The following is a 14297-nucleotide window of genomic DNA, read 5'->3' as shown; positions in this document are numbered from 1 at the left end:
AACACTTTATGATATCTTACTAGAGCTCCCAGCCAACAGATACAGTCTTCAACATTCATGACAGCCGCTTTTCAGGCACTATGCAAGGGCAGCCACAGAGCGGGCCGGGTGGTCCGGCAGACGACCGAAGAACCCGGCCATGGGAACTGGACCTAGTGAGGAAGCGGAGCATCAACACGCACAAAGTAATACTTACCACCAGCACCTACTGCCCCTTCTTTCTTCTCTCACTCACACATTCTCAACATTGTTTTTTTCACACCTCTATCTCCTTAGTCCCTCCCTCCTCTCACAACCATTTCCGACTTAGCAGGTAGACTACCCCTTTTCCTTTCATTGTTCACCCTGGCTGGCATCTGCAGCTGGCATCGCAACAGACACACACAGCATTTCATAGCCATAGTTGGATTGGTGAGCCACCGATGATCTCATCTGTCCATAACTCCCCATTGTGCTGTGAATGTTTACTGATGGCTCCCCTGCTTTATTGTACACTCACAAAAGAATAAGACAAAAGGGTTGCTGTAGAACATCTGATGCAGCCAAACTGTTTCTCAGTGATACTACACGACACTACATACTTTTAATATCCATTAAAGATATTGCCTTGAATGTGACACAACTTTAGATAACCTTTAAATAAAATCTTCTGCTCCCAGAGGCTTTAGCTCAGAGGGCTAACATGGTCTTGAGACATGTCGATGACCTGTGTTTGGTACCTGGGGTTGGCCACACTAGGATCCTAACTATGCTAATGTTAACTTGTTCTCAACCGAACATCAGATACACTAGAATGCTAATGATGTTAGCGCTAACTTGTTTGAAAACCCAAGGTCAGCTACTTTTGGATGCTAACTATGCTAACACTAAGTTGTTCAAAACCCCAGGTCAGTTACACTGGGATAATATATGCTAACACTAATTTTTTGAAACGGCCAGTTACTCCGAATCTAACAATGCTAAATCGCTCCATTTTTTGGTCTGTTACACTAGGAATGCGAACGCTTCTCTCCCCGCAGTGCACCAGGCAGACCTTGTCAGAGAAGCCGGCCGTGGCTCACGGACGGTGGACCGGGAGCCGGAGGGCAGATCGTGCCGCGTGACAACAAGCGCAAGTCCACGGGTCAAGCTGACCCAGACACTGGCACAACCAGCTCACCCAGATGATGCAGACTCAGCGGCAACTGGCGTACGCCCGCTGACCTCGGCCTTAAGTCGCCGGAGCTTCATGTAGTCAGCCACTCGGTTTTGACTTTGACCTAAACGAGCAACCTGAAGCTCGCTTAGTTTAAACCAATAGTGATACAGGATAATTTTTTTTCATGCCGTAATGCTAATGTAAGTTTAGGATTGGGGGTAAAGTAACTTCATCCTAGATCTGTGGTTTTGGGCAACTTCTACCTTGTAAGAATGGCCATTTCTGGTTCTGGTTCTTTCTCAATACTCTGAAATGACTTCCTTTCTTCATCATTTTATTTTTTTCATAACCACTGATTGCTAGTGAAAGGACTGGATAGGTTTCCACTATTCTGCTTTCACCTGTCAGATCAGTCAGTGATTATTAGGAAAGGAAGATAAGACTATTGACACCCAGCCACATTCTGTTTTTTCTCCTTTTTTTAAAAACTTGAGCTGCTACAGGTTGCCCCAGTGCGGATGATGCTGAGTGGGTTTACTTGTGTTGAATTCTCAAACACACTAAAAGCCTTTGATAAATTGTTTTCATTTGTCTCAAATAAAGTGGATTTAAAAGACAGACCGCTTAATGCAAAGCCGGACCTATTTTATGTGACTTAGCTGTTTTATACATGATGCATCATTTATTATTTGTAGTAAATGTATTGAAATAGTAAGAAATACGAAAACAAATATCCTTTTTTCTTTTGGGGCGCACTGACTTTCTTGCACTGGCTCTATGCACACTCACACATCACACTAGCACTGTGGTTTTGGGCAACTTCTACCTTGTAAGGATGGCCATTTCTGGTTCTGGTTCTTTCTCAATACTCTGAAATGACTTCCTTTCTTCATCCAGATGAAGTACTCCTAAGTGGCGCAGTGTACTCCTGAGTGGTGCAGTGGTCAAGGCACTCACGCAGTGCGACTGTGCCACTAGAGATCCTGGTTCGAATCCAGGCTCTGCTGCAGCCGGGCCGCGACCGGGAGACTCATGGGCGGTGCACAATTGGCCCAGCCCGCCAGGGTAGGGGAGGGAATGGCCGGCAGGGATGTAGCTCAGTTAATAGAGCATGGCGCTTGCAACGCCAGGGTTGTGGGTTCGATTCCCACGGGGGGCAAGTATAAAAATAATATGTATTCACTAACTGTAAGTCGCTTCTGGATAAGAGCGTCTGCCAAATGACTAAAATGTAAACGTAAAATGTAACACACACACACACACACTATATACTGTACGCTCACACACACACACATGCATATTGTCGCTACACACACTCACACATAAACACACTTTCACTCTCCTCACATACACTGCTGCTACTCTGTTATATCTATCCTGATAAGGGGTTGGAACCTAAATTATTTCCCCAACCGCTTCGCTCTGTAGAGAACCATTATTTTTTTTGTTCCACTGTTCTGACCAGCAAAATTAAGTTCTGAACCGGACGAACCCCCAAAGAAGTAATGGTTTATATCGCTTTATTTTTGTAACTTTTTAAACCTCTGAAATCATTATTGTTTTACATTTTGCTCTACATTAAATTACTTCACCAATGGATAGAGCATCTTGCTATGGTGCGGGCAAGCTACAGGGGGAAAAAAAAGTGATTTAGCAGCCACCAATTGTGCAAGTTCCCCACTTAAAAAGATGAGAGAGAGCCTGTAATTTTCATCATAGGTACACAACAACTATGACAGAGCAAATTGAGAGAGAAAAATCCAGAAAATCACATTGTAAGATTTTTAATGAATTTATTTGCAAATGATGGTGGAAAATAAGTATTTCGTCACCTACAAACAAGCAAGATTTCGGCTCTCACAGACCTGTAACTTCTTCTTTAAGAGGCTCCTCTGTCCTCCACTTGCTACCTGTACTAATGGCACCTGTTTGAACTTGTTATCAGTATAAAAGACACCTGTCCACAACCCAAACAGTCACACTCCAAACTCCACTATGGCCAAGACCAAAGAGTTACATTCATCTCTAGGAGACAGAATGCGCTCCTTCCTGAGCGGTACGACGGCTGCATGGTCCCATGGTGTTTATACTAGCGTACTATTGTTTGTAGAGATGAAACTGGTACCCAGGCATTTGGAAATGCTCCCAAGGATGAACCAGACTTGTGGAGGTCTACATTTATTTTTCTGAGGTCTTGGCTGATTTCATTTGATTTCCTATGATGTCAAGCAAAATGGCACTGAGTTTGAAGGTAGGCCTTGAAATACTTCCACAGGTACACCTCAATATACTCAGATGATGTAAATTTGCCCGTCAGAAGCTTCTAAAGCCATGACATCATTTTCTGGAATTTTCCAAGCTGTTTAAAGGCACAGTCAACTTAGTGTATGTAAACTTCTGACCCACTGGAATTGTGATACAGTGAATTATAAGTGAATAATCTGTCTGTAAACAATTGTTGGAAAAATTACTTGCGCCATGAACAAAGTAGATGTCCTAACCGACTTGTCAAAACTAGAGTTTGTTAACAAGAAATTTGTGGAGTGGTTGAAAAACAAGTTTTAATGACTCCAACCTAAGTGTATGTAAACTTCCGACTTCAACAGGACATGTAGGTAGGGATAAAAGTGACTAGGCAATCAGGATCAGGGGTTGGAACCAGTTCAGGGAACAGAACTGAAAATTATCATCAGACATTTTGAGAATAGAACCAGAACCAGAACCAGAACCGAGAACAAACGTGATCAGTTTTTTTAACACGGGAACCGGTTAATAATGTTATTTTATCGCCCTCACTATCACTCAAACTTATTCCAGTGTCTGCCTGCCCGCCAGCTGAAAATCTTTGCCAGTGTGTTTGTAGGCCACCCTACCCTCCTTCCGAAGCATGCAGTCTACTGTAGCTACCGACTTTACAGGAGTGATTCAAAAAATTAGGGAGATGGATTTTTTAATTAGAGAACAATGGATTAACTTTTTTCAATTCTGGTTAAGGATACTATAGATATCACATTTTATATTGATTCATTATTTTTAATTCTGGTGCCGCTTTACACACACAAACTTGTTAGCTAGCTCTGGTCTGCACCAAACTCTAGGAGTGCATTATGTGTAACGTAATGGAACTGGAGTGTCATGATCAAGGGCTAGCTCTGGTCCTATGTTTGTTAAGCCAACTCTGAAGTTCAAAGACATTCAAAGTTTCTTCAAAGAAGCCACTCCTTCGTAGGTATAATACTGTGAGCCCCTCAGATTATGCATGTCATAACATGCCGGGCGCTTCATACCCAGCGCTCCTCACCCGCAAAATGTAGTCGCATCCTACACTACACTGTCTGTCCAATGCATGTACTTACAGTGGGGAAAAAAATATTTAGTCAGCCACAATGTGAAGTTCTCCCACTTAAAAGATGAGAGAACCTGTAATTTTTCATCATAGGTACATAAGTCAACTATGACAGACAAATCACATTGTAGGATTTTTAATGAATTTATTTGCAAATTATGGTGGAAAATAAGTATTTGGTCAATAACAAAAGTTTCTCAATACTTTGTTATATACCTTTGTTGGCAATGACACAGGTCAAATGTTTTCTGTAAGTCTTCACAAGGTTTTCACACACTGTTGCTGGTATTTTGGCCCATTCCTCCATGCAGATCTCCTCTAGAGCAGTGATGTTTTGGGGCTGTTGCTGGGCAACACGGACTTTCAACTTCCTCCAGAGATTTTCTATGGGGTTGAGATCTGGAGACCGGCTAGGCCACTCCAGGACCTTGAAATGCTTCTTACGGGGCCACTCCTTCGTTGTCGGGAGGTTTGTTTGGGATCATTGTCATGCTGGAAAGACCCAGCCACGTTTCATCTTCAATGCCCTTGCTGATGGAAGGAGGTTTTCACCAAAATCTCACGATACTGGCTCCCATTCATTCTTTCCTTTACACGGATCAGTCGTCCTGGTCCCTTTGCAGAGAAACAGCCCCAAAGCATGATGTTTCCACCCCCATGCTTCACAGCAGGTATGGTGTTCTTTGGATGCAACTCAGCATTCTTTGTCCTCCAAACACGACGTAGCTGAGTTTTACCAAAAAGTTATATTTTGGTTTCATCTGACCATATGACATTCTCCCAATTCTTTTTTAGATCATCCAAATGCACTCTAGCAAACTTCAGACGGGCCTGGACATGTATGGCTTAAGCAGGGGGTACATGTCTGGCACTGCAGGATTTGAGTCCTGGCGGCGTAGTGTGTTACTGATGGTAGGCTTTGTTACTTTTGGTCCCAGCTCTCTGCAGGTCATTCACTAGGTCCCCCCCCGTGGTTCTGGGATTTTTGCCACCGTTCTTGTGATCATTTTGACCCCACGGGGTGAGATTTGCTGGAGCCCCCAGATCGAGGGAGATTATCAGTGGTCTTGTATGTCTTCCATTTCCTAATAATTGCTCCCACTGTTGATTTCTTCAAACCAAGCTGCTTACCTAGTTGCAGATTCAGTCTTCCCAGCCTGGTGCAGGTCTACAATTTTGTTTCTGGTGTCTTTGACAGCTATTTGGTCTTGGCCATAGTGGAGTTTGTAGTGTGACTGTTTGAGCTTGTGGACAGGTGTCTTTTATACTGATAACAAGTTCAAACAGGTGCCATTAATACAGGTAACGAGTGGAGGACAGAGGAGCCTTTTAAAGAAGTTGTTACAGGTCTGGGGAGAGCCAGAAATCTTGCTTTGTTTGTAGGTGACCAAATACTTATTTTCCACCATAATTTGCAATAAATTCATAAAAAATCCTACAATGTGATTTTCTGGATTTTTTTTCTCAATTTGTCTGTCATAGTTGACGTGTACCTATGATGAAAATTACAGGCCTCATCTTTTAAGTGGGAGAACTTGCACAATTGGTGGCTGACTAAATAATTTTTTTCCCCACTGTACATGTAGGTAGAGTTATTCAAGTGACTATGCATAGATAATAAACAGAGTAGCAGGGGGGAGAGGGGAGGGGGGAGGGGGGCAAATGCAAATAGTCTGGGTAGCCATTTGATTAGATGTTCAGGAGTCTTATGGCTTGGGGGGTAGAAGCTGTTTAGAAGCCTCTTGAACCCAGACTTGGCGCTCCGGTACCGCTGCCATGCGATAGCAGAGAGAACAGTCTATGACTAGGGTGGCTGGAGTCTTTGACAATATTTAGGGCCTTCCTCTGACAACGCCTGGTATAGAGGTCCTGGATAGCAGGAAGCTTGGCCCCAGTGATGTACTGGGCCGTACGCACTACCTTTGTGGTGCCTTGCGGTCGGAGGCCGAGCAGTTGCCATACCAGGCAGTGATGCAACCAGTCAGGATGCTCTCAATGGTGCAGTTGTAGAACCTTTTGAGGATCTGAGGACCCATGCCAAATCTTTTCAGTCTCCTTAGGGGGAATAGCTTTTGTCGTGCCCTCTTCACGACTGTCCTGGTGTGCTTGGACCATGTTAGTTTGTTGGTGATGTGGACACCAAGGAACTTGAAGCTCTCAACCTTCTCCACTACAGCCCAGTCGATGAGAATGGGGGCGTGCTCGGTCCTCTTCTTTTTCCTGTAGTCCACAATCATCTCAAGTACTCAGCATATGTGGGAAAATAACACATATGGAATCATGTAGTAACCCAAAAAGTGTTAAACAAACCAAAATATATTTGAGATTCTTCAAATAGCCACCCTTTGCCTTGATGACAGATTTGCACACTCTTGGCATTCTCTCAACCAGCTTCACCTGGAATGCTTTTCCAACCGTCTTGAAGGAGTTCCCACATGCTTAGCACTTGTTGGCTGCTTTTCCTTCACTCTGCGGTCCGACTCATCCCAAACTGTCTCAATTGGGTTGAGGTCGGGATTGTGGAGGCCAGGTCATCTGATGCAGAACTCCATCACTGTCCTTGTTGGTAAAATAGCCCTTACACAGCCTGGAGGTGTGTTGGGTCATTGTCCTGTTGAAAAACAAATGATAGTCCCACCAAACCAGATGGGATGGCGTATTGCTGCAGAATGATGTGGTAGCCATGCTGGTTAAGTGTGCCTTGAATTCTAAATAAATCACAGACAGTGTCACCAGCAAAGCACCCCGACACCATAACACCACCACCTCCATGTTTTACGGTGGGAACTACACATGCGGAGATCATCCGTTCACCCACACCGCGTCTCACAAAGACACAGCGGTTGGAACCTAAAATCTCCAATTTGGACTCCAGACCAAAGGACAAATTTCCACTGCTCTAATGCCCATTGCTCGTGTTTCTTGGCCCAAGCAGGTCTCTTCTTCTTATTGGTGTCCTTTAGTAGTGGTTTCTTTGCAGCAATTTGACCATGAAGGCCTGATTCACAGTCCCCCTCTGAACAGTTGATGTTAAGATGTGTCTGTGACTTGAACTCTGTGAAGCATTTATTTGGGCTACATTTTTTGAGGCTGGTAACTAATGAACTTATCCTCTGCAGCAGAGGTAACTCTGGGTCTTCCATTCCTGTGGCGGTCCTCATGAGAACCAGTTTCATCATAGTGCTTGATGGTTTTTGTGACTGCACTTGAAGAAACTTTCAAAGTTCTTGAAATGTTCTGTATTGACTGACCTTCATGCCTTAAAGTAATGATGGACTGTAGTTTCTCTTTGCTTATTTGAGCTGTTCTTGCCATAATATGGACTTGGTCTTTTACCAAATAGGGCTATCTTCTGTATACCACCCTACCTTGTCACAACACAGCTGATTGGCTCAAACGCATTAAGAAGGAAAGACATTCCACAAATTAACTTTTAACAAGGCACACCTGTTAATTGAAATGCATTCCAGGTGACTACCTCATGAAGCTGGTTGAGAGAATGCCAATAGTGTGCAAAGCTGTCATCAAGGCAAAGGGTGGCTATTTGAAGAATCTCAAATATAAAATATATTTTGTTTTGTTTAACCCTTTTTTTTGGTTACTACATGATTCCATATGTGTTCTTTCATAGTTTTGATGTCTTCACTATTATTCTACAATGTAAAAAATAGTTTAAAAAAGAATGATCCTTGAATGAGTAGGTGTGTCCAAACTTTTGACTGGTAGTGTATGTAATTAAGTCCTCACTCTAAAAATAATTTGCCCATGACATTGAGGGGTCACTCAATATCCATTAATCTCGTATTTTAGGAAAGTAGAATTTGATCATATTCAACGATAATGTGCTTGCACAGATAATACTATTCTATGGTATTTCATATCTTATTGAATTGTCTAAAAAGTGTGTGATGTAATCTTGTCTTTCAGGAGGAGTTTGGCTACAATGCTGACACTCAAAAACTCTTGTCCAAAAATGGGGAGACCCTAATGGGGTCGATCAACTTTTTTCATCGCCAGCGTGAACACACTGGTGGACAAAACAATTGAGGACACTATGATTAACATCAAACAGTATGAAACTGCCAGGTAATGAGAATATCAGTTTAAATTAGTTTACTGTTACTTGTTGACTGACTTACATCCTCTTATTGAACATTTTGAGGGCATATGTTTTTCCTAGTCATTTTCTGAAATTGACTCAGTTTAGGGAAATTGCCATGTCCAGTTTTTTGTTTGTATTTATTATGGATCCCCATTAGCAGCACCTACACTTCCTGGGGTCCAGCAAAATTAAGGCAGTTTATACAATTTTAAAAACATTACAATACTTTCACAGATTTGTGTGCCCTCAGGCCCCTACTCCACCACTACCACATATCCACAGTACAAAATGTGTATAGTGCATATGTAATCGTGTGTGTATGCATATGTCTGTGCCTATGTTTGTGTTGCTTCACAGTCCCCGCTTTTTCATAAGGTGTATTTTTGTCTTTTAAAATCTAATTTTACTGCTTGCATCAGTTACTTGATGTGGAATAGAGTTCCATGTAGTCATGGCTCTATGTAGTACTGTGCGCCTCCCATAGTCTGTTCTGGACTTGGGGACTGTGAAGAAACCTCTGGTGGCATGTCTTGTGGGGTATGCATGGGTGTCCGAGCTGTGTGCCAGTAGTTCAAACAGACAGCTTGGTGCATTCAACATGTCAATACCTCTCACAAGTAGTGATGAAGTCAGTCTCGCCTCCACTTTGAGCCAGGAGAGATTGACATGCATATTATTAATGTTAGCCCTCTGTGTACATCCAAGGGCCAGCCGTGCTACCCGGTTCTGAGCCAATTGCAATTTTCCTATGTCCCTTTTTGTGGCACCTGAACACACGACTGAACAGTAGTCCAGGTGCGACAAAACCTAGGGCCTGTAGGACCTGCCTTGTTGATAGTGCTGTTTAGAAGGTAGAGCAGCTCTTTATTATGGACAGACTTCTCCCAATCTTAGCTACTCTTGTATCAATATGTTTTGACCATGACAGTTTACAATCCAACTTTCTCAATTTCCACATTATTTATTACAAGATTTAGTTGACGTTTTGGGGAGGTATCATCAACGTTTTGTAGGATTTTGTTTGACTGTTTGTCGTGTTACTATCCCTAACTTGGTCCCAGATCTGTTTGTGCTGTATAACCAACTCCTCTGGTCATTGTCTGGCAAGACGATGACCATAGGAGTTGGGCAGACTGCTGTAGTACCTGAAGTATGTAAGTTAAAATAATTGTATGTAGTTGACCTCCGTCTGCTCTTTGACGCCCACTGTAGGGTTGAATATGACGCGTACCGCACAGACCTGGAGGAATTGAACCTGGGCCCGCGGGATGCCACCACGCTTCCCAAGATAGAACACTCCCAGCAGCAGTTCCAGATCCACCGCGAGAAGTACGAGAAGATGCGCAACGATGTCTCCGTCAAGCTCAAATTCCTGGAAGAGAACAAGGTACTTCAGAAGCTAGTTTTAGCTGCCATGTCAGGAGTAGGCTTAGTCTTTTTTTTTGCGTCAAGGGCTAGTACAGAATACATGTGACCAGATTTTTGCGTCTTTACTAGGATGTAATTGACTTGTAGGGCTTGTAGGGCTGGGCGATATGGCCTTTTTTACTTATGCGCGATTTTTTAAATAAGCATTGTTGTACGATTAAAGGTCAAATACACTGGATTTCAAACAGTCAGCAATAATCTAATGAATTCAGGGCTTGTGAAGTTATACCTAGGATAAATATAAGACTTCCACAACCATAAGACCCACTAATAATGTAAGGATTTTATCAAAATAGTTTAACCTGCTTTTCTTTGTTGCTATAATCACTGACTAAACAGCTGGTAGAGCAGACTGACTAAAATGCTGCCAATGGTACGCCAATGCCCCCGCGCGACAAACTGAATCAATGGGCATTCCAGAATCAATGGGCATTGATACTCTCGTTTTAGTAGTGTCTGCTCTGCACACAATTTGAGTAGTTGAGACATGAAAAGGATATCGTTAGAAAAGTTAACTTCTCCTCTGTTATAGTAAAACAATGTCTCAATGTGTTTTGGTGTCCATATGACCAATTCTGTTGGACCAAACCTCAAATGCAAATAGCAAGTTGAAACTGCGTGTCAGAGAGGAAGAAGTAATCTCTCAACTTTGTTGGTGTGAGAGGCAGGGGGCGGGGCTTGGTGTGTGTGTGTGTGTAAACCATAGAGGAAGAGGCGAAGCAAGAGGTTTCACTCTTGCTAAAATCGGTCAAAAATAAGGCCAATGTGTTTCTATGGGCTCTGGTGCACAGAGGAGCGAAAGAGACGAGGCCAAAAATACAACACGAGAACAAGTAGACATAAACGCTCATAAAAACAAAAAAGAACAAAACCTTGATTCTTCCAATACAGGCATTTGGAATATCGCGCAAAAACATAATTTCAAATTAATTAGATATATCGCCCAGCCCTATTGTCTTGGAACCTTTGCTGCCAACTAGGGTAACCGGGATCCCGGGACTGTCCCGGGAACACTTCACAAAAAATGTAATGGCAAGACCCGGGAAATTACAACATCTTTCCCCAATGTCAAACGAATGCAATTCCACAAAATACACAACATGCGCAGCAGCAGATTAGCAAAAAATTAAATAGCACATTATCCAAACAGGTTGTCGCATGGAAGCCTTCTTTAGCCTAGCGTATTTACTTCACACAAAGTCGCCATGAATTCAAAGCACGCATAATTGACACTGCCGGACTACAGACAGTCACAAATTGTATAGGTATATGCACAGTTCACTACATAGGCATCTCTGTCACAGACAATGAAGTCTGTTAACAATTCAGAGAGGCATGAGGGAAAATTCTATCTTCTCCTATTCTAGAGCCTAGGCTATTTTCCTATCCAGTCCCAACCCCACTGAAACCCAAAATCCTGACTCCTGTCTCACATGAAAATTCTTAACTTTATTCTGTAATTCATGGGTTGCATTATTAAAGCACGTCTCTCGCTTATGCATGTCAAAATACCGCTATAACATTTCCCCCGCTTCTCTGCGCTGTCTCGTACTTGCTGCCTATATGAGAGCTTCGGTAGAGAATGTGTGATCAGCAAACAGTATGTGAGTAGATATGGACATTTTTTAAACAGAGTTGGTCCCTGTTAAGATGCCTTGATATTGAAACAATTTCCACTCTTCATCTCCCCGTTATTCATGAGCTGATCTGCTATCTGTATAATCAACTCGATTTTGCCAAATGAGATATTCTGTCATTCGTTGAAGGTAGTTATCTAGCAAGCTTAGCGGCTTTGGTCATTTTATTTTTGTTTGACTGCCGTTACAAAGTTTGTATGATTCGATAACGCTGTACTCGGGGTGCGTCCTGAGCGCGTTCTGTGTCGAGATAGTGGCGCAGCCAAGCCGACAAAGTGACGCAGCGCCCCTCTATTTGGGGAGAACACTGGCATAGTGACCATATCTTGGTTTTAAATGCTTTAAGTGGGCACTTAAGATATTTGCGGTATTTCCTGTGATTCTTGGGATAAATATGAATTATTCCCACTATTGAAACTTGGTAGATTTTCAGGAAAATAATCATCATTACATCATGTAACATAGTAAATGTAAATCCTGGACACTCAAATTACTATTATGTTACATTTGGTATGGTTAAAAAAGACTGATGGTTACTTAAGCAAAAACGAACATAGAGTGGTTGGACGGGTGGGCGTATAAAGCGAATGTCTAGCAACCCAAAGGTTACGAGTTCAAATATCATCACGGACGACTTTAGCATATTGGCTAATGAGCAACTTTTCTAAATGTTTAACATATAGTACGTTTAGAAAATTCTTAACATATAGGAAATGGGTTGTAGACATCCACAAATTAGTACATACCATACTAAACATAACATATCATATTAAATGGAGTGTCCCGGAATTACCTACAGAATAATATGAAATGCTCTGAGACCAGGTTGGCCAAATATAAAACTGACCAGTGTTGCTGTTTGAAAAGTCTGCTGGGATATTTGCTAAAGCAAAACAAACTGGTCCATTACACAGTTCTTCAACAGGCATTAAATGCGAGTATGTGTTTGTTTACTCTGGTGTGAGTGCTCATGTCCTCCTCCTGTTCTTCCTCCTCTTTCTCCTCCCCCTCTCCCAGGTGAAAGTGTTGCACAACCAGTTGATCCTCTTCCACAATGCAATCGCGCGTACTATGCAGGAAACCAGCAGCAGCTGGATCAGACGCTCAAGGAGTTCCACATCAAGTTGAAAATGCCCGGTGGCGACACGCCATCTTGGCTGGAGGAGCACTAATCAACCGACCCACCCCTCCCAAAAAATCCACAGTGGTTTGGTCTGGAGAGACTCCAGAATGATCATGAAACAACAGGAAACGCTCTCCTCTCCCTCTCTGCCTCTGTTCCCTGCACTCTTCTTCAGGATTGTAAAACTTTTTAGGCAAAGCGAAACTAAGACGAATAAATAATAAAAAAACAAAGAAATATTTATCAATCTCTTGGTCGATAAACTGTCAGTTCTGTTTTCTACTATGCTCTTGTTCTTCCTGTACAAGGAAATCCATTGACCTCTGTTTCTCTCGTTCTCTGCTTTTTTACTTGGAACTGCTGCAATTCTTTTCGAATCATGGGAAATTCACTTTTTAGGGTTGATTTGACAAATCTAGTGAGAAGCACGGAGATGTTAAATACATTTTGGAAAGTGTAAAAGGCCTTTTTACTCCAGCTTATGAATGTTGCATCTCGACACCTCAGAGACGTTTTGGGACAAAATGGCCGTTGTGTTCTTGGCTACATCCAGTTGGTTAACTTATCTCCACTTTTTGTAAAAGTCTGGCCACCCATTGATGAAGTAACACTAATGATAGGCATCATTACATTTACAAGATGCATCATAAGCTTGACGTTACACCTGTTATACCCAGTGTAAGACTGTAGGAAATGGATTACCGCCTTCTTGGAATTCTATACGGTAGATTAGATGGTTGGTTTTCAGTCATTGCATTATACTTTAATGAATAGCACCGCTGACCATTTATAACAAGCATCAATGTCATGTTTATGGTGCTATTATGTTGCAATAATGGTGTGCAAGTAGTGTTAACCATTTGTGTTTGTCTTCAATCATGGGTATATGATTAATTATTTAATTGAAAATGTGTAATTCTAGAGAAATTGAAGGACCAGCCTTACCACATGAATTTGATGTGCCTTGTTTTATGTCTGTACAACTCTCTCGCTCAGTCTGGTGTTTCAACTAAACACAAACCCCTCACACTGCCAGCTTCAGGATCACATAGTGGTAGATGGATAGATAAAGAATGGACCAAACATACCTACATCACATACACTCCATACCAACATAAACCCCCTCAATTATCCTATTTCACTATTACCTCACCATGTGAATAGAATCGTTTTTGCTGCATTTGAGAAGGGGGTAAATACGAGTCAACAGCTAGCGATTTAGCTGCTAATTAGCGAGTGAGACGTATCTGCTTTAAAACTATCCTATAAGCTATGCGAGAATGTAAATGTTTGCATTTTAGAATCAGAGCAACAAAAGTTCAGTCTTGGAATTGTACAACGACAATCTCTATGCTAGATAACGGCACAAACAGCACATTGTTTACAATGTGACATTATTTTACATTACATTATAGTGAAATAGGGTGATTCCCTTGACTTTCCAATTGCAGTCACTTTTTAAAAAGTTTTCTTCCTCCTCTCAAATATATTATACCACAAATGTATGTACTATGAGACTAATG

At 42.1% G+C, this 14297-nt stretch overlaps 1 pseudogene; it reads left to right on the top strand.

The window, feature by feature from the left end:
• LOC123484504 overlaps positions 1-13727 on the top strand; it is a 37848-nt pseudogene extending 24121 nt beyond the window's left edge.
• Positions 13728-14297: the final 570 nt, after the last annotated feature.

Source organism: Coregonus clupeaformis, chromosome 5 (genome assembly GCF_020615455.1).
Source record: "Coregonus clupeaformis isolate EN_2021a chromosome 5, ASM2061545v1, whole genome shotgun sequence".
Lineage (NCBI taxonomy): Eukaryota > Metazoa > Chordata > Actinopteri > Salmoniformes > Salmonidae > Coregonus > Coregonus clupeaformis.
This window is presented reverse-complemented; position numbering and strand designations above follow the sequence as displayed.